We start from the raw sequence: 19,735 nt of genomic DNA, 5'->3' as shown, positions 1-19,735 counted from the left end.
CCTGGGAAGGCAGTAGTGGTGATGGTTAATCCATTATTTTTTAAAATTTTCAGACAATTTTGAGGCTCTGCAGCCCAGGATGGGGGTTGTTTCCCTCCAGGCTCTGGGAATGTGCTCATCAGTAAGGGTGGTGGAGAGGGAACTGTGCTGCAAAGAGGAAAGTGTGTTGTGGCTGTGTACCAGCAGTTGTGTAGGCAGTGTGGGAGTGCAGGATCTGGGGTGAGGGCAGGTTCCTGAATAACGCTACATACATTGCTTATTAAGGCTAAAGCAGGAAAATGATGAGCTTCTAACTTGTTGAATCCAGTGCAAAAGGTCCCATCATCCCCACTGGGCTTTGCAGGCCAGACCCATGAGTCATCTCCACACTGTGCCACTGGAGGACTCTTCCACCAAAGCAGATGTCATCTTTCAGAGGACATGGATGAGCATTTTGCTCATTCCTTCGTCCTGCCTCTGCTGTTCCTTCCCCTGTTATGTGACTAATTGATAAGATGAACAGTTCTGGGCCTTCTCGCTGCTGCTGCAGCTTCCATTTGCTGTCTGGATCCTTAGAGCAGAATAACCCATTTGCAAGGGTAGATAGCCAGGGCTTGTTACTGCAACGAGGAGAGAAGGGCAGATAAGCTCATCTGAGCCTGAGAACTTTTTATTTTTTTATTCATTTTTTATTTTTTCTTCTTTGGGATGGGGATCTCCCATGACAAGTCTGAAGCTGTGAGGCTGAGCTCCTGGTGCTGTGTTGGGACAAGCCCTGACCGCGCTCCCACATCGTGGACTGAGAGTGAGCTTCAGCTCACGTAACCCTCATCTGTTCCTCACTGAGGGCTCTGTGCCTTTGCCTCGGTATCCCAAGTGAATTTCTGGGAGTCCTGGGTTAAGTCCAGTGCAGGAGTGGGGGCTGCAGATCTTCCAGAAGAAGAGCTGGAGCGATACACCTCTCAGTCCACCATGGAAACAACAGTGGAAATAACAAGGTGGGACACATTGCGTGCACTTATCTTGCAAACAAGTCTTCTCTGGGCCAGCTGAAATTTCTGGCCAAAACTCGCAGCTGATTTGTTCCAGACTTGTCTCTCCATTCCCGTTCTATCTACACAGCTTTAGCTAAAAGCAGCAGCTGCCCTGCCTGCAGTGACCATGATGGTGCAAAGCCTTCGTCTGACTTTGCACTGATAAGTTCAGTTTCAAAAAAGAAGGATAACTTGTTTTATTTTACCAGGGCTTTGTGAGAGACTGAAGCTTCCGGATAGGATCTGCAACGCTCAGGTTCAGGTATCAGTTGCATAATTTCCTGTTATTTCAACACTCCTGTTTTTTTTTCCTTTTCTTTTTCTCTCTCTCTCTCTCTTTTTTTTTTTTTTAATGAGCTTCTTTGCATACTGGCTAAGTCTTATATAAGCATATGTTGGGTTGGAAAAAATTTTTTTTTTTTTAGTATTTTTTTTGGCAGACATCTCCTGGCACATAATACAGCACTCAGAGCCATCAACCGTAGCTGTGATACAGATGTTCATTGCCTGTATAATCTTTCTCATATCAAGCAATTACCCTGAGCCAATTCCTTTATTTTAAGCACCTTGTTGTGGGAACAGAGTTGTAAATGCAGGAGCTGCGGAGTTCCCTTACACGTTCTACAACAGACAAACAGAAAATTCAGCAAAGGTTCTCAGTGCAAACCAAACAGGCAGAGTGCTTTAGATAAGAAATGAGAGCCACTAGCAGATAGTATTAAAAAAAAAAAAAAAAAAAAAAAAAAAGAGTTTCTCTCGAAAGAGATACACTGGAGGAGTGCCAATAACACATAGCTGTGTGGAGACTAAATAAAACCAGGTGAGTTTCCTGCCATTGTGGAATATCAAATGTGATTTCCATTTGTGATGGACGTGCTGTTTCTGCCAAGATCATCTGGAGGTTTTCATTTTAGGACGTTTTATTTTTGTTGGCCCAATACAGAGCTACAGCCCAGAGCTAAAAGGGAGTGTTGCAGCACCGATGCTCACAGCAGATGAGGAGAAATGCCTTCATCTGAGTGAGAAGCTCTTCCTGGGAGAAAGCTTTTCTGCAGTCAGTGATATAGGGCACAGGACAGCTCCTATTGCAAAACACGTGGGAAAACCCTGTGGAAAGAAATAATGTATGAGCATTGATCCTTACTCCAGAGCTACCAGGTAACATCCTTCCAAATTAAGAATTGGGCTTGGTCCCAAAACATCATTCAAATACTAGGTGTGAACCTGAGATCCAGATTAGGCTGTTTTGCACTTCTAAAGTGATACGGAAAGGCTGGCAAACTGCCCTAATAATAATGATAAAAAAACAATCAGAGGTTTCTCTCCCCCAAGTGCTGTGCAGGGGTGGAGCAGGGCTGGCACATGCCCTGCATGTTGGGACGGGGCACCTGCTCCAAGCCGAGCCCTTGGCCTTGGTGGGTGTGTGTGATCACAGCCATGCTCAGCTCCTTTCTGCTGCATTGGTTCCCATTGGGTTCTCCTCCAGCTCAGGAGCCTCAGCAAGCTGGTGTCGTTGGGTTTTGGGTCTGCCTGGTGACTTGGGGTCGGGGTGATCACTGATCCCCTGGTGGAGTAAAGGGTCAGCAAGCATTGCGTGCAGGGGATTGGGGATCAGCCCTTTGTGGTGGTTGGGAGTGCACTGAGTACACTTGAGTGAATGCTCAGGGGATAGCCTGGAGCAAGGCCCAGAGGGGGATCCACTTACAGGAATAACACGAATATGAAGTAAGAGTAGTTAATGCTAATGATGTTCTGAAAGGGATATTAAATGTGCTGCTTTGGGGCTCTGGCTGGAGCTAAACCCTATGTGCTGGAAAACATGTCCAGATCTGCTACTGGGTCAGGCAGTGGAAGCTGTGAGGTACTGGTGTACTGGAATAACACAGCACTTTTCAGGCTTTTGTGCATGGACATGAGCTGATTTTTGAGCAGCCACTGTCTGCTTATACAAACGCCATGTAACTGAATGCCATCATTTCCTGTAAAAGATATTTTAAAACTGAGGGCTTGTAGTCATGATGGCCTCTGAGCAAAATCCATACCAGTTTCAAAGACTCTTGCTCTTGTTCTGTGCCTCCTTCAGGAGGTAAGAATCTCTCCTATTAGAAAGAGGTAGGTCCAGTGGATGCTCCCCCCTCCAGTGGGGATTTTAGCACTGGAGTTGGACGGGGAATCATTGATGGAATGGTTGCAGAGGGGACTGCAACTTTGCTTTCCACCTACCCTCTGTGCATGTGGGTTCTTGGCATCCTCCCTCTGGTTTGGTGCTGGGCCCAAGATCAAGAGAGACTATTTAGATATTTTCTTGGTATTCTGATGTTTTTCAGTTATTTCTGGAACACAGGAGTTAGAGATGGGATTCTGTAGAGGTTTTGCAAGAGCCTCTGTAATGGACAGAAGTTTTTTACTCCTCAGAAATTCTCCAGACCCAGTGGTCTCAGGAAGGTTCATCTGTCAGCAATTGTTGATTGTGGTGGTTAGCACCAGCACTTCCCTTCGACAGATCGTGCTGCTTTCTTCCAGGACTTTCATTTATATGAGACTTCTGGCAGCCTGCTGCTTCCTAGATAGAAAAGCCAACAAACAGTCTGTTCTTTCTCCTCACTAGATTCATAATGTCATTCCTTCAGAGACACGATCTCATCTCTTGCTCAACCTTGGTGCAAGTTTGCTAATTTTTCACCACCTCAGCACCAAATCATTCTAGTTCTGCACGTATTACTGAGTGATGTGTAAAGACTCACCATGCGCTTTTCCTAAAAATATGGTAGGGAATAGGTGTGTATGGAAACGTGGGTCTGATTTTGTTTATATTTTTTTCCGTTTTTCCCAAAGAAGAGAACTATGAAGCTGGCTCAAAGCAAGCTGGGCTTGCTGGAAACCAAAGGTAAAACATCCACAGTCTTCCCGCAGAGTGCATAAACCGTGTTTGTGGTTACACCGTAGCAGCAGGAGCAACTCTTCTGTGTCTCAGAGAGCTTAGTAGCTGTTCTGCCATCTTTGCTCTTTGAAATGTGAGAGCAAAATTAATTTCAGGAGAAGAATAAATGGATTTAGAGCAAGGATGAATTTGGCTTCTAGTGCCACAGGAATGCAAGAAATCACCCAGCGAGAGAAAGAAGGCTAAACAATGCAAACCTCTCATAAATCTGGGGAGAAATTTTAATCCAGAGTGCTTGCTGACCTTCACTGATGCTCTCCTTCATCTCACCAGTGTTTTATTCTTCTTAAATCCAGCCCCACCACTGGCAGACCTTCAGAGAAGTCGGTTCTTGCACAAACAGGAAGGCAGACTCCCTTCCCATTAATTGAGGTGGTGCTTCCAGTCCTCGGCCAGAGGACACAGGGGCAGGGAGGTGTTTGCTTCCAGGACCAGGACTGGAGATGGTCTGGGAGAAATACATTTCCTGGGTGGGCAGATCTGGCCCTTCCTGGGCATCAGGTTCACAGCCAGCTAAGGGACAAACTGTCATTTGACTGTCCTGGGAGGAACTGATTTCTATCCTGAATATACTTCGTGCTGTGCAACCAGGAGTGTTGGACCCCTCCAGATGCCCTATGAATGCATTTCTCAAAGACTGCCTGGGAGGAAACTCAATCACGTTTCAGTTTAATGAAGTGATACACAAAGTGATGATGTCTGGAACTGACCTTGCTGGATCTTCTCCTTCCCGCTATGACTGCCATAACTCCCGCAGCAGCTGAGATTGCTCAGACATCTGCAGCTCCACATTGAGCCTCACTGCTGGATTTGGTCTTGTGTTACCTAGCTGAGATGTGATCCTGGCAGGTCTGGGTAGGGGCTGCCTCATGCCATGCTGGGAACAATGCAGTGTGCCTGTTGGCAGCTCAACGGAAACCAACAGTGGAATTACAGCAGACAATGTATGATGGACCACAAAAGGCTTTGAAAGTTTTTTCCATGGAAGGCCAGTCCAATCCCATTATAATCCACAGTACATCTGCAATGCGTAGGACTTGCTGGTAACGTGTATATGCATTATTCCTTTAATAAAAGCAAATGATGGCAAGGTATGTGGCTCTTTTAACCTTCTGCTTGTGTAACCTGCAAAAAGGGAAAGCAATCAGCTGGCCTTCCAGCTCAGGAGGTTTCTCCATGTGGGTCTGGCGCACGCACTCAGCCCGCTCCTGACACACTTCCAAGAATCCCCGCCTGTGTCCCAGTAAAAAAACCCCAACCACTCTGTGTTGAGAGAGGCCCATTCAAGCCCCAGCACACGCGGCCTGTGCTGCTCACATTTCCAGATCCTGAATCATTTCCTCCATCCACGCGGCCGTCTCTCTCTGTCTGGCGTTGGAAATGTCCAGCTCTCTGCTGTTGCTGCTCCCTTTGAGTGCTGCCCTGGCTGGGCTGCTGTATGTGGAGATGTGTCCTTTAATGCAGCAGCAACATCCCTTGGCACTGCTGGGTTTCGTTATGGGGAATATCATCTGCCATTGCCGTATCTATTGGGGCAGAATGGGTGCAACGTCTCCCCATGCACAGCCCCAGCTCTGGATTCCTCCCATGGTGATCCCTCCAGTTAGGGTACCTCTGCTTGGTGAGACTGACGCAGCACTGGGTTTGTGGTCTCAGTGGGAGGGATGGAGCAAGGCAGAGAATGCCCCCAATGAAGGGGGTCAGCCTGGCAGCATGCTGGCTGCCAGAAATGAGCTAGGAGGAACAGGGTTTCCCCTTTATCTGCTTCCGCTTGAGTCCTTTCCTCTGCTCACACCCTTGTACTTCCCTCCCATACACAGCCAGTGTGTTGGGGAAAAAGGGAAAGATTAGAAGAAATCTTAATTAGATCTGGTGTATTGCTCAGAGTCCTTACAATAAGGAGAAAGTAGTTGGGGGTTGTAGTGTATGAAGTGCAGGAATATTCAGATGGAGAGCTGCAAGGGCAGTGCATGGTGATGTGCTGGGGACCCAACATTCTCTGGCTGATACCGAGCAGAAGAGCTGCCTTGTACAATGGACTTGCTGCCAGAAATCCTCTCCAGCTGTATCGACCTCTGTGTTGCCCAGAGCTATTGCATCTGGGTCTCTACTGGGCAGAAATAATCAGGGCTTTGGCTTTTGCTTTGAGAACTGAAGTGTCTGAGGAGCCAACCTGCACTCTCTCAACAATCACAGAATCATAAAGGTTGGAAAAGACCAAGATCTCTAAGTCCAATTCCAACCCAATCCCACCATGCCCACTGACCATGTCACTCAGTGCCACATCTCCTGTTCTTGAACGCCTCCAGGGATGGTGACTCCACCATTCCCCTGGACAGCCTTGGCCAGCACCTCACCACTCTTTCTGAGAAGGAATTTTTCCTTACATCCAACCTGAAACTTCCCTGGCACAACTTGAGGCCATCATCTCTCATCCTATAACTGTTACCAGGCAGCAGAGGCCAATCTCCACCTCACCACAACCTCTTATCAGAGAGGTATAGAGAGCGATAAGGTCTCCTTTGAGCCTCCTCTTCTCCAGACTGACCCATCCCAGTTCCCTTGGCCACCTCTCATAAGGTTTGCGCTCCAAACCCTGCACAACTTTGTTGCCCATCCCTGGACAAATTCCAGGGCCTCAATGCCTTTCCTATAGTGGGGGGAGAAGCAAATGTTTTCACAAAAAGAAATGAAAATGAGGAAAACTGAGAAATCACTGACCCTCAGGGGAGTTTGTCATTGAAACCCCTAGATCACCCTGCAGTCATTAACAGCACTTAACAATGCCATGGATGATGGCTGCCCTGAGAAGTGTGAGTGCTCCATTCCTGGAGGTGCCCAAGGCCATGCTGGATGGGGCACTGGACAGTCTGAGCTGGTGGGTTGAACTGGATGGTGTTTAAGGCTCTCCAACCTAAGTTAGTCTATGATTCTGTGAGAGGCTCTGCTGTGATAGAAGTGAAAAACAATGTGGAACCTGAATCCCACTCACTTCTCGGGGCAGGGACATGGGGACATTATGCCCTGGGCATTTGGGCAGCAGTCCCAGCTTCCCTGTTGCTGGCCAAGTGCTTTGTTGGCCTAGCCAAGCCAAATGGCAGCTTCCTCTCTCCCTGCAAGCCTTAAAACACAGCTTGTGACGCGACAGAAATTGTGCACGGCGGTGATGAATGGTTATGAAATACAATTTACCAGAAATATCTCTGGATTCTGCAATTTAACTGCAAATGACAGGACTCCAGCACAGCCTCAGAGGGAGGAGGAGGAGGACAGCCGTGCGCCGGGCCGGGCTGGCACCTTTGTCCTTCATCTGCCTCGACTGCCACCGTCCTCCTTCCACGTGTCCATCCCAGCTCCATCTGCTCCTGCTCCGGCAGCAGGGCCAGATCCCCGCCTGGGCTGAAGGCACAGAGCTCTGACAGTTCCCATCTGCCGAGTCCTGGCCCTGCGCCGCTGCGCTGCTATTTCGGGATGAGCAAAATGGAGTGGTTGGAAATTGTGGGTCCTCTCAGCAGCCTTGGCTATCGCACTGGATGGCGCTGAAGTAGGCATAGCAACAGGAAAGGAATGTTCCCTGTAAAAAGATAACCGTGCTTCGCCGGGGACGTGGAACAGTAAAGTTTGTTAAAGCAATCAGTATGTGTCATAATGTTTATTTAACTGAGAGCAGGGACGATGGAAAAGCATTGCAGCTGTGGAGAAGCCCCAGAGTGCTAAGGAGAGGGAAGGGGAGTGGAATGGAGATTTAGTAGCTGTCTTCCCTTGAAAAAGAAAACAAGCTGTGCTATCGAGCCATCGATGGGGCAGATAGTGGGAGAGTACACAAGGTAGCTGCCGACTGGCGAGGGCGAGGTTAGAGTTTTATTATCTGAAGTTCACATTCAGGTTAACAGCTCTGAGGATGTGGTTGCAGCTCTAAAGGGAACAAAATTTAATTCTTCTCTAAACACAAGCTATTTCTGTTTGAAGGCAGATAACCTTTTTGGCTGCGCTATTTGCCAGAAAGATTGGAGTGGTGGAGTGATGCTTGAATTCCTCTAGCAAATAAAAGGGGAAAACTTGACACTGCCGAGCCAATGTGGGGCCAAACCCTGCTTTAGCTCATTTCCTGGGGAGCCCAAGCAAAAGCAGCTTCTTCTGCAGGAGGCCAAGCGAGGCAGGAGCCGACAATTCCTGCAGATGAAATCAAATCCTCATCCCCGTGCTGGCACCGGCATCTGTGAGGCTGCAGAGCAGTGCCAAGGGATGTGGGAAACGCTCGGGGTCTGCTGCAAGAAAAAAGCTTTTTCCATGCAGAACTCCAAAAATTAACCCCACAACAAATTCTACTCTCTCCAATTTTGCTCCTTTTTTTTCTATTTTCTTTTTTTAACTGAAGTTAAAGGAAACAAAGTGAGTTTGGGGGTTTTGTCCTCCTTGCAGAAAATCAAATCTGTTTGGGGGAACACAGGCCTTTCCTTCGCTCTGAAAATTAGATTTCAGTTGAAGGCGATGTTTTCTATCAATAAGGGGAAAATATTGCCTCAGCTGAACTGGGGCCATCTGACAGAGCCAGCCAAAGCTCCTGTGATGTGCTGAGTATGGAGCGGGGCTGCACTGGCTTTGAGGACTCCTCTCCCTGTCCCCCTCTCAGGGTATGAATGAGTCCCTACAGAGCTCCCCTTGCTGCCTGCTGCCCTGCTACCCTGCTCTGCTGCCCTGCCCTGAGCAGCTCCGTATAGCCCTGTGCTCCCTCCTGCCCACCCCATTGCTACCTCCCTAACAAAATCCACCCGTGCTTCCTGCTTGCTCTGTAGAAAAAAAAACCATAAAGCCTATTTCAGAGTCCAAATTGCCTGTAATTTACATGCCTCTCCTCACTTTGAAACACAAGACGGCTGATGATAACATCTCGAGTGACAGAAGTGGTATCTGTTGCTAATTACAAGCTGACATTATGGTCAAGCAGAGCCATGGGGCCCATAAAAAGCTTATTCAAAGTTGTTCCTCTCCCACTTCAAACAGGGGCTGGACACAATGCCAAGCATTTTCCACCTTGGGATGGATTGCTGGCAGTTCCTTGGGCAGGAGGAAAACTCCTCGAGGAAGAGGTGACAGCAGCCTGCTCTTTGCATGGTCCAAATGGAACATTCAGTGATGAATTTCCAAGCTTCCTTCCCCCTCCCGGGCTCACCCTTCCCACGAGCACCTGGGAAGCATTACCAGGATACTTTGATGGGAAAACTGAGGCATGAGGGAGAGCTGTACAGTGGGCATCTACTGCCCCAACAAGATGGAAGCAGGGAGCTGTGGTCCTCCTATGCCCTATCGGGCTTCCTGCAAATCCCATTAGATCAATGATTAAACTTCCACTAAATCTTCCCACTGTGCTTTCGGGGCTTTGCCACAGCGCAAACCGAATTCCTTCTTTCATCCCAAGGACAAACACGCAATTGTCCCACTGAGCTCTGTGTCACTCATGCCTCCAATTTTATCCTGCAGGCTTTGGTCTGGGCTGGATGCTGCTGTGTAAGCATGAAAATGGATCCAGACCACAATTTGCTATTGACATTATGTGGTGCACCCCTTTCCGGGACCTTTCTCCATTGTCTACTGCGGTAAAAGCATCTTCATCCCCAGCATATGGAAAGAGAGTCCAAGAATAAGGCTTAGGAGGCACAATTTGGACTCAATGATCCTTGTGGGTCCCTTTCAACTTGAGATATTCTATGATTCTAATTCCAACATGTGCAACTGCCTAGCTGCACAGAGCTGGGCAAAGCACAGAGCCCTCTGCACTCTGCTTGCTGTAGAGTAAACAAGACTCCTTGTACAAAAAGGCTGAGGTTTAATGCACTCAGTGTGTTTCTGAGGTTCCTGAAGAACAAGCTCCATGCACAGCAGTCCCAGGGTGGTGCCCCTGCAGGGGATGTCCCCAGCACCGCACATTGCATTGCCTCTGTTGCTTCCATGAGTCTAATTGCATTGCAGATGTATCCTGCAGGGTCTCAGCCTGCACTCCAAATGAGGCCATGCTCTCAGTTACCATATTCCTTTGATAGCATTTGGAGGCTGCTGGTGCCCAGCATCAGCTAGAGCAGAGAGGGCAACAAGGGCTGCACGAGCTCCCTTTGCTTCAGGCGTGTCTCCAGGAGTGGTTGTGCAGAACAAGTGCAATTTGTGCCTGAAGTTGTTGCATTGTTGAGTTGGTACAAATGAAAAAGAGTTGAAATGCTCTGGGTAAAGTGCTACAGAAGACTATCAGTAGTGTTTTTTTTAGTTTGCTGAGAAGGTATGAATTGTAGGTAGGTAGGTAGGGTGTGCAAGCTTTTTTTCAGCCTAAGTTTAACACAACAGCTGTGCTGCATTAGCTTTGCTCTGTAGGCACCTGTGAGCTGCTGGGAGGTGCCGTGAAGCTGTGCCACTGCCTTAAAGGTGCAAGAAGGGAGACTTTGTGGTGTAAGTCTGTTTCTCTTCTCCAGGTTTGTAATGTGAGTTGATGTGTCCTTTCTGCAAGTTCTCCTCAGGTAAGTACCTTGGAACTGTGTGCTCAGCAGTGCTGTGCAGTTTGGGGTGGGAGATCTGATTTTTAGAAGGGGAATAATACAGCAGAAATGTAGTAGGAGTGATCAAGACTGCCTAGCTTTGAGGCTGCTGAAGTGCCTTTCTGGAGGATGGGGTTTTCAAAGGTTTGATACGTGGCAGGGCTGCATTTGAAGGGAGAAGTGGAGTAATGCTAGGAGTGGAACCTCATCCCAGGGCTGTGCTGAGGATAACAGGAAGAGGCAGGATGTCACAGGTTGGAGCACAGGTTGTTCATCCTCTGGGGCTCCACTGTCCCAGTCTCTTTGTGTTCACTTGGCTCTGCCTTGGTTTCATGGAGATGCTCTGGTGCATGTCTCTGCATGCTGTTACCACAGTGAAAGCACTTCTCAGCACCTCCCCTCAAGGCAAGCAGAGCTGATACCTGCACGTGTGTGCACACATTGCCCTGGAGAAGCAGTTGCAGCTCCCAGTTGGCAGCTGCCCTGCTCAGCGGGGGCTGGCCCAGGGCTGAGCTCGTTCTGTGACAGGGCAGGACTGCAGCACACTTAGCAAGGTGAGAAGTGTCGAAGTGTGAAAGCTCAGGGCTGCATGACCGCAGGCTTGCAGGAGGAGCTGCTCTGCCAGGCAGCTTGCTCTCATGGTGCAGCCAAGCTCAGGCAGCTGAGAAAAGCTCTTCTCAGCTCTGGTTTTAGTGGCTGGGCCCCGGTTGGCTGTTGCTAGATTAATGGAGCTGCCACACAACCAAAAGGCTTTGTCAGCCCCTTCGTTGCAGCCTGCAAAGCCTCTGGCTCAGGGCATTGTGTTGTGTGGCTGCTGCAGCTCCAGCCCAGGTGACCTGAATGGCTCTGCTTCTTGTCCTGAAATGTCTCTGTGGCTGTGGTTTATCCCTTCCCTGCTGTAACCCAGCCTGCTGGGGATTGTGCTCTGTGAATGTCTCTGGATGTCCAAGAAAGCTGAAATATCACATTGACCTCTTGAGGTTTTTCATTTCTTGGGGAAGGTTTCTATACAATCCATGCCATGAATCAATCCGAAGGGATGCATTTTTCTGCACCAGCTAAATAAAAGATCATTAAACCTAACAAATGTTTCCCAGCTTGCCTGCACTTTCACACCGTGTTCAGCTATAAATATGATCTGTGCTTATAACAACGTAAACAACGTGCTACTCAAAAGCAGGAGACTCCATATACCTCCTTTCTTATTATTTTTTAAGCTGCCCAGGATCTATATACACGCATTCCTAATATGTTTACTTAAGCAGGAAGCAGACGAATAGTTTGAGATAATGTTTCAGCCTATTGTGAGTTATATGCTCTGCAAAGATTGTTTCCTTTTTGCAGTGATTTTTCAAATGAAGAGAAAAAGCCGAAAAATCTCTGTCAATTCCTTAATTGTAGGAAGGATTTTCAGGGATTTTCACAGCGTTTCTCTCTCGGAAAAGTGACATTTGTACCCACTGATAAGGGGAGAGGGACATTAGCTGGTCCTAATACTTTTTGTGTATAATGGAAACTGATTCTTGCTGCCCTTGGCCAGCTGGTGTGCACTGTGACTTCCCCTGCTCACAGGGAGATCTGAGGGGTGATGTGGGGCCATGGCTGAGGAAGGAGAGAGATGCCCTAATTTGTAGGCAAAGCTTAGACTGCATTTGGTCACACCCTAGGCTTATGCTGGGCTTTTCTTCTATTTCCTCCCTCCCCCCTCAAATATCTTCTGACTGACATCACCACTGAGATGGGACATCAGAGCAGTGGTGACACAGTGCTTGCATGCTGGCAGCTGATGGAGCTTTCACTCTGCCTGAGTGACCATTGGTCCACAGAGCGCTGTGCTGGGAGGTCAACAGCCTTCCTATGCCCTGTGAGAAGGGCTCATAGGGCTCCTCCATCTGTTGAACCCCCTCACGTTGGCAAAGGTCCTATTCTCTGCCAGCCTGCAAGGGAGGGAGTGACTTGGGGCTGTCCCATATGTCAGCATCCCTGGAGTTGTCCAGGGCCAGGTTTGATGGGACCCTAGGTGGCTTGATCTGGTGATTGACAGCTCTGCCCATGGCAGGAGCATTGGAACTAGATTATTTTGAGGTCCCTTCTAACAGCTCTCTTTGCACCACCCTGTTCCTTTATGGAGTGCCCCATGTTAGCTGCTCCCTGAGGATGCAGCAGCTTTCTGAGCAGCTTCCTGCACTCCAGCCCCAGGGGCACGTTCCCCAGCCTGCAGCAAGGGCTTCATGCCAAAAATTGCAAAATACAAACTGGCTGATGGGCAGTCCCTTAGAGCCAGATTCTGCCCTTGGCCATGCTTGAACACCCATGGTGAATTCTGTTTTGGTCTCCAGGAGGTCAGCTGTGACAATTATTGACCTTTTAGTTCGTAGTGTATGCTGTTGTGATGGGTCAGGAGCCCTCAAGCTTGCTGGGAGCAGCAGGAAGAAAGAATGTGTTTAACTTGCAAGGTGCTTAGAAGGGCTGCAAATATCTGCCCACTGTCACACGATGCATGTCTTGCCTGGTGCCATGGGAACTCCGTGGGAACCCTGGTGACCACTGTCTGTGCCCATGACAACAGCTTTTGGTGTCACTGCTGCAGAGTGTCACAGAGCCTGGGGGCTGTGATGGAGGTGGAACTGAGCAGCCTGAGACTTCTGGTGTCAGGGGGAAATCAAAGCTGGGTGGGGGATGAGGGTCTGATGGTGGTTTTCCCAACCTGGGATCCTGTCCTGAGTCAACGGGGATGCTTAAAGCCTGAGGAGGAACTTTGTAGAGCATCCTAAATCTGATGGACAGCTCTCTGATGGGCAAATAAAAGGCAAGAATGCATAAGGAAATAATTGTGGTGGGACTGGAGCCTAATTAAAATGAGGGGGTGTTCATTAAAAGTGAAGATTCCTGCCTGAGAAAAGGCAACGAGGAGCAAACAGATGGGGCAAACTCTGACCCCCTTTTGGGTGCCATGGCTGCAGTGTGGATGGGGATACAGGAACTGCTCCAGGTGGCTGTAGGGATTGCTTGCTGGATGCCTTGGCTTGAGTCCTTTTGAGTTGCTGCTCCTCCCAAAGCTTCCTTAGGCCACATCTACCTCAGCGTAGGGACATCCTAGTTGTTCTTGCAAGGACTGACTCCAGTGTGAGGTGCCTCTTTGCCCATCCAAATACCAGCCCAGTTTAGACTTGGCTTGTTGGGGCTGGTTGGTTTCTGCAGTGAATTGTGTGCTGAAAGCTGATACCATGGGCACAAACTAGCGTCCTCCCTCCCCACACCACGGCCATGAAGGGGAGCATGTGTTTGCTTTAAAGAGAGGAGGGTGGCTTGGTGAAATAATAAAGGAGCTGTTATATTAGCAAAACAACCCCTGAACCCAAATAGTGTGACTAAATAAAAGATTGATTCCTTCGATCACGTTTTGCACAGCCTGCAGTAAGGGATGTGTCCCTGCTGTGGCCACAGCGATGGGGATGAGGCGTGCAGGGCACTGACTTGGGCAGGTTGCCTACATCACCTGTTCACCACCTTGTGAACCCCTGGAAGTGACACTGGATGGGCAGTGAGGCTTGGAGATGTAATTTAGATAACGCCCATATTTCCTGATCCTTATGGGAATGACAGAACTGGCAAAGCTGAGGTCCCTTCCAACCCAAGCTTTCTAACCCGAGATTCTGTGATTTTATTGCAAGCTGAAATGACTTTATTGAGCTGTGCTTTTTAGGGATAGGTGTGTCAGCACCTGGCTCAGTCAGGCAGGGCAGTATACAGATTCATATTTCTATTTTTGCACTAGTTCTCATTGCCAGCTTGCACCTGGATCCTTAGCTTAGTGCACTGGTAGCAAGCTGTGTGGTAAGTCAATGACAACAGTTGGTGAGCCTAAGCATTTGCCCTCTGTTCTTATTTTGGTGTTGTCTAATTCACCCTCAAAGGCCATTCTGGCAGAACTTCCCCTCGTGCCCTCCCTGCCCTGCTGAAGGCTGACGCCAGCCCTATCTTGAAAGGGAACTGGAGCTGGTGCTGTGATAAACGAGCCCTTGTTTGCTCAGCGTGTGACACTCAGTACCCAGTCCTGTTGTTCTTGGCTGAAAACCTTCTTGCCATTTTCTGCCTTGAGCCCAAGCCCTGGTTCCTGGACTGCCACTGCAGGTTGCCAGGCAGGACTTGTGTAGTTTGGGGCTTGAACTGCTGGCAACCACTCTGCTTAGAGGAGACAGGCATTTGTTGGGGTGCAGGTTAGTGAATGGGATTTTGAGCTCTGCAGAGTGGTTGACCCACAAACACAACCATAGGCTGACCCAACTTGTGGTGGTGATTGGGCCTGGGTTCTACAGAGTTTCTTCAGAGAGCATGCTGCTCTTCTGTGCTTGAGCTGCAAGGTGAGAATGGTCTGCACGGGTTGTATCTCAGCAATGCTAGAACCAGTGCGAAAAACTATCTTATTTTCCATTATTTTTCCAAAAATTTTCATTTCTCTCTGTGCACTTAGAAACACTTAAACTCTCTGCAGCTCTCAAAACAAGCCATAAATTTCCATCTGATGTGAAATCAATAATTCAGTCTTGTCAGCTGGATTTTAAAGACATTTTGAAATCCAATGAAGGAACAAATTGGAGTAAAAATGTGCTGAGTTCAGCAGGCAGCAACCTGTCAGGCCCAGGGCATGGTTCAGCATGTGCAGGGGCTCAAGCACAGGAAATGACTGGGTTCTCACCCTTGGCATCTGAGTGATGTCCTTGGCATGATTCTGCTACCAACCCGTACACATGCAGGACTAGAGAGCCTAAGTGAGAGAGAATGGGAAACTTTTACCTGGATTAAGTTAGGCAAGAGCAGAATCTGGGGATAAAGATGGATGGAGGGACTATGATGCTGTCTGATCTCCAGCCTGAAGGAGGACTGAAGGGTGATTCTGGCACCTGGTTGTTGAAACTTGGGACTTTCCATGGAAATTATTACTGCTGACTGTCCCATTCACAGTTTTACTCATTCATTAGTGTTTCAGGGGTAGCCAGGTTTTCCATAGCAGCTGGCCAGACTGGATTTCCAAAGGCTGGTCCAGGTGATTTGGTGAGAAGGAAGCTGGATTTTGCCCAAGTGAAAGCAAAGTGTTGTGTTGATGGAGCAAACCTGCAGAAATGATGAGGACTGCAGTCACAGCCAGATTTGTTAAAGCACTTCTTGGAAAAACTCTCAAAATTATTGGGAATTCAAAGGTGCTCAGATGTTATGTTTATGTTGGATGCAGAACAACTCTATCTCTGGAAATTAAATTTAACTTCCACTGCAGGGTTGAGAAGTCATGTGGTGCAGGACAGCCATAACTTTTAATATATATTTTTTTAGATTTTCTTTTAATTTTGAAGAGCTATTTGTTTCAGTTTTTGAAGTGTTCTTGTCAGAGCACATGCACATTCACTGCTTCGCAGGACATCTATTATCTAAGCGGATCAATTTAGTGCTAAGATATATAGGGATGGGGCAGAAGGGGAAATGTAGGCCATTTTTACAGGACCTCTATAAATCAACATTCTGCATTCTTGAGCTTCTGCAGCCGCTGCTAACGAGCAAAGCCTGCTCCCAACCTACACTGATGTCACCAGTATTGAATATAGGGATATGTGTAAGATGTGCATTGGGAATGAGTTCTGCCCCAAAACACTGAGAGCAGTGCCTGCCAGCCAGGGGGAGGAGGTCACAGCAGAAATTTTACCTTGACTTTTGCATAGAAGCAACGAGAGTAAAATTATAATTCCCCTTTGCAGCAGGATACGGACAGGATAAGCTGTTAAATTAGGTTCTGTTTCGGTGGAGCCTGTGCAAGCCTGCAGACAGCTCTGTTGCTTGTTAGAGGTATGTATGCGGCAGGCTGCAGAGGTTCTGGCCCGAGCTCACCTGTACTTCCTGGGGTACCTGTGCTCTGTGCAGTGTGATGGAGAGGTTTTGTAGATGCTCTGAAGCTCTGCCATTCATGCTGGGGCTTATTAACCATAAACAGAAGTCATTCTGTGAGCACTGAAACTACTCGAGCTCAGCTTACCATTGAGTGGTGTCTGGTGGCTTGTTCAAGTTTTATTAATTGTATTAAAACTGCACCATGAGCGTTTTCCTCCTTAGGCACTAGAAAATCCGGACGAGCAAGAAGTGTTGCCTGGGTAGGTTCTTTGGTGCATGACAATCATGAGCAAAGCTTCTTACTTCCCCTTCGTGGGGGCATCACTAACCTCTTACCCCTGCCCCTGGGGGTTTTCTAGTGTGTGAAGGATTTTTTTATTATTATTTTTAAAATGCTTCTGCTTTTCTTTCACTGGGAACGTTAATTGAACTCTTTCCCTTCTACCCACTGTCGTTTGTTTGCCAAGCTTGATGTAAGTTAATATCTCTGATCTCTACTCCCTGTCAAAAGTGGATAACCAGCTCAAATGCTGGATATGATGAAACATGCACGTGCATACAGCATGACTCCATAAACCTTGTTTCGTTTGGAAAGCAGGATAAAAGTCCCCGGTAACAAATCACAATCCTTGTGATTAATGAGCAGAGCCAAAGAGCCTTCATTTTGCTCACGGCTGTACTGCAGGCAAAGCCCATCTGCATTTGACAGTTAAATTATTTGCTGCTGTTTATTCCTTTCATTTCTAATATAGGAGGCTTCATAGCTTTTTCCATAGATATCAGGACCAAAAATGACTTTAAATCGTCTGAGCTGTGACCTTTTGTATGGCACAGGCCAGAGAATTCCATCCCTTATTGAACCCAATAACTTGCCTTTGACAAAAGCATCTCTTCCCAAAACCCATCCAACCTTGATTTAGAGGCAAGAGATGGTAGCTGTCTTGGAAACATCTGGAAAAGTAAAGCTTCTGCTGCAGCTGCCCCAGTGTTTAAATGTTACTTGGAGGAGGGAGCATAAACTAACAACCCCAACTGGCTTTAAAGAACCTGGCAGCTCCAGTTTATTTCCTTGTGCTGTTGGTGGTACCACCCAGCATTGAGCAGCGTTTCCCTGACCAGCCCTTGTTCTGGGTGTTTGTCATTCTGGGCACTTGAACATTTAGGGAGTTGCCAGGCAGGTAAAAATCCGGAGTGCTGGGATGGGTTCAGTGAAGCTCTGACTCTTTTTTTTTTTTTTTTTTTTTTTTTTTGTCCCATATGGGTGCCACGAGCTGCATAAGCAGCATTGTGCTGCGACATTGGCATCTCTACCAGGTCTGCATGTTCCCCAACTTGGTTCCCTTGTTCTGCAGGAAATGTCAAGGCAGTGCCTTGCTCCCTGTCCTCTTATCTGCTTGGATCTGAGCTGGGGCTGTGACTTCTTCTAGGGAGGTTCTCCAAACAACTGCCAGATGGCAATCACATCCAGTTCCTCCAATCAGGCTGATTTTTGAATCACTGACAACAGGGTAATAACTGCATATTCCTATTCTTTAACCAGCCAAGTCCTGTGCTGGGCTTTCTTCCTTCCTTGTCCAAATGTTTGAATAAGTGAAGCCAAGTTTTCTGTTTTTGTGAAATAATATTGCCTTGATTCATGCAGATGTTAAATAAACATGTAAAATAAACGGACTGTGAAGTAGGACTGAATGTGAAACTGAATTCCCATGGTCCCTGGCTTGGAGGATCTGGTCCCCTGACCTTCTCCATGGCAGGGCAGGATGCCTTTGGTTCCCTATGCTTTTCAGACATGGACAGACTGCTGCCGCTTTTCCACTTTGATTTTTGCAGGGAATTTATTTAAGACAAGCAAGACTGGAAGAGACTTCTAGAAACCATTTAGCTCCTCCTGGCACCCAAACATCCCATGTCATTGACTCAGACCTCCAGGCCGTGCCATGCTTGCGGTGGAAATGCTTTTATTATGATCCATCCTCAATCTCCCTTGTGGCAGCCTTTCCATCTACTGTTTGTCCGTTACGGAATAAGTCCTTGAGCTCTGTTATGTTTGAGCACTGTTTTCTTGTTTCCTCTTAGTTTTCTCTGTCTCAGAGGACAGAGAATCCAGGGAGTTGTGACTTTGTTTTGGTGGAGTCGTCATCCCTGGAGGTGTTCAAGAACCATGGAGTGGTACTTAGGGACATGATTTAGTGGGCAATACTGGTGGTAGGTGGATGGTTGGAATAGATGATCTTAGAGGTCTTTTCCAACCTTAATACTTCTGTGATTTTAAGTGAGATGTTATATGGACAGAGCTTTGGAAAACCCTTCTTGCCTCTGTCCCAAACCTGCCACATGACTGTGGGCGAGTTCTTTCATCTTGGTTTAGCTCCTTCATTTTTGTCGTCTTATCAGAGGTCTTGTTTTCTGGGATTCCCTCTCTGTGCTGGACTCTGCTTTTCAAGTAGGACATCTTCTATTGAGATGTGATCTTATTTTTTTATTTTTTGGCACCACCTCAATCTTTCCTTGGATTCATAAGCCAACTGCCCACAGATAAAAGAGCTATGGCACCTTCCAGTGCTGAACTGTGCTCACTTCTTCTTCCAGTGCCTCTGCACTTAGTTGGGGTCGCATGTTGTGCTCTCTTCCTCACCCTTGGAGTATGGTTCATGTCTCCATGTGCTTCCAAAGCTTCGGGCTGTGAAGATGCTTTAGAAACAAATCATTCTATCTCCCAGTTGTAGTGTTTAATTCATCGTTTCTTGATGGAGATGTTTGGAAACACAAACAGCAAGGATTCCTGCAGTTCTCCCAGTGTCCAACTGTTTGAACCACGTTGTGTGCTTCATGCTGCGCTCCTTTAGCACCTTTCCAACATCTGCCTGTCTCTGTTTTCCAGCACAGCATTGCTCTCTGCTAAATGCTCCATTCTGATGATGGTTAGCTTTGCTGAATGTTTCTGACCAGGGAAGGATGCTGCGGAGTGGGAGCAAGCTGCTCACACCGAGTGCTCTGGTTTTGGGTAAACAAGATGGAGCAATAGACACAATGTCTTCTCTTAATGAATAGGGCTTTCAACATATCAGATATGAATAAACTTAAGGATGTGAATGGCTAAGTGTATTTTAGGCCTGATTAATGAGCTGAATGAAACATATCTTTGTACCTTCACCTGTGCTGCCCCATGTGTTGTGTTCTCTTGCAGCTGACTTTGCTGCAGGGGATGGGCAAGAGTAGGCATGTTCAATTTCATGACCTCACACAAACCAATTACCCAATTTACAAGCAGTATTGTGGTGTGCTGAGTCAAAAGCCAGTTTTACAGCATTTTGACAAGAGGAGTTAATGTTTCTTTATTTTCCTTTCAAGAAAGGAGCTGTCACTCACTCTTTACT

At 47.6% G+C, this 19,735-nt stretch overlaps 1 long non-coding RNA gene across 1 annotated transcript; it reads left to right on the top strand.

Annotated features, from left to right (window-relative positions):
- Positions 1–984: 984 nt before the first annotated feature.
- On the top strand, positions 985–5,044 carry LOC104913749 (uncharacterized). The gene is made up of 2 exons (XR_004161715.2): positions 985–1,275; positions 3,849–5,044. It is a non-coding gene; the product is annotated as an uncharacterized LOC104913749 (long non-coding RNA).
- The last annotated feature ends 14,691 nt before the right edge of the window (positions 5,045–19,735 follow it).

The sequence above is a fragment of the Meleagris gallopavo genome, chromosome 20, assembly GCF_905368555.1.
Source record: "Meleagris gallopavo chromosome 20, MGAL_WU_HG_1.1, whole genome shotgun sequence".
Taxonomy (NCBI): Eukaryota; Metazoa; Chordata; class Aves; order Galliformes; family Phasianidae; genus Meleagris; species Meleagris gallopavo.
The sequence above is the reverse complement of the archived record's forward strand: the minus strand, read 5'-3'. Positions and strand labels throughout refer to the sequence as shown.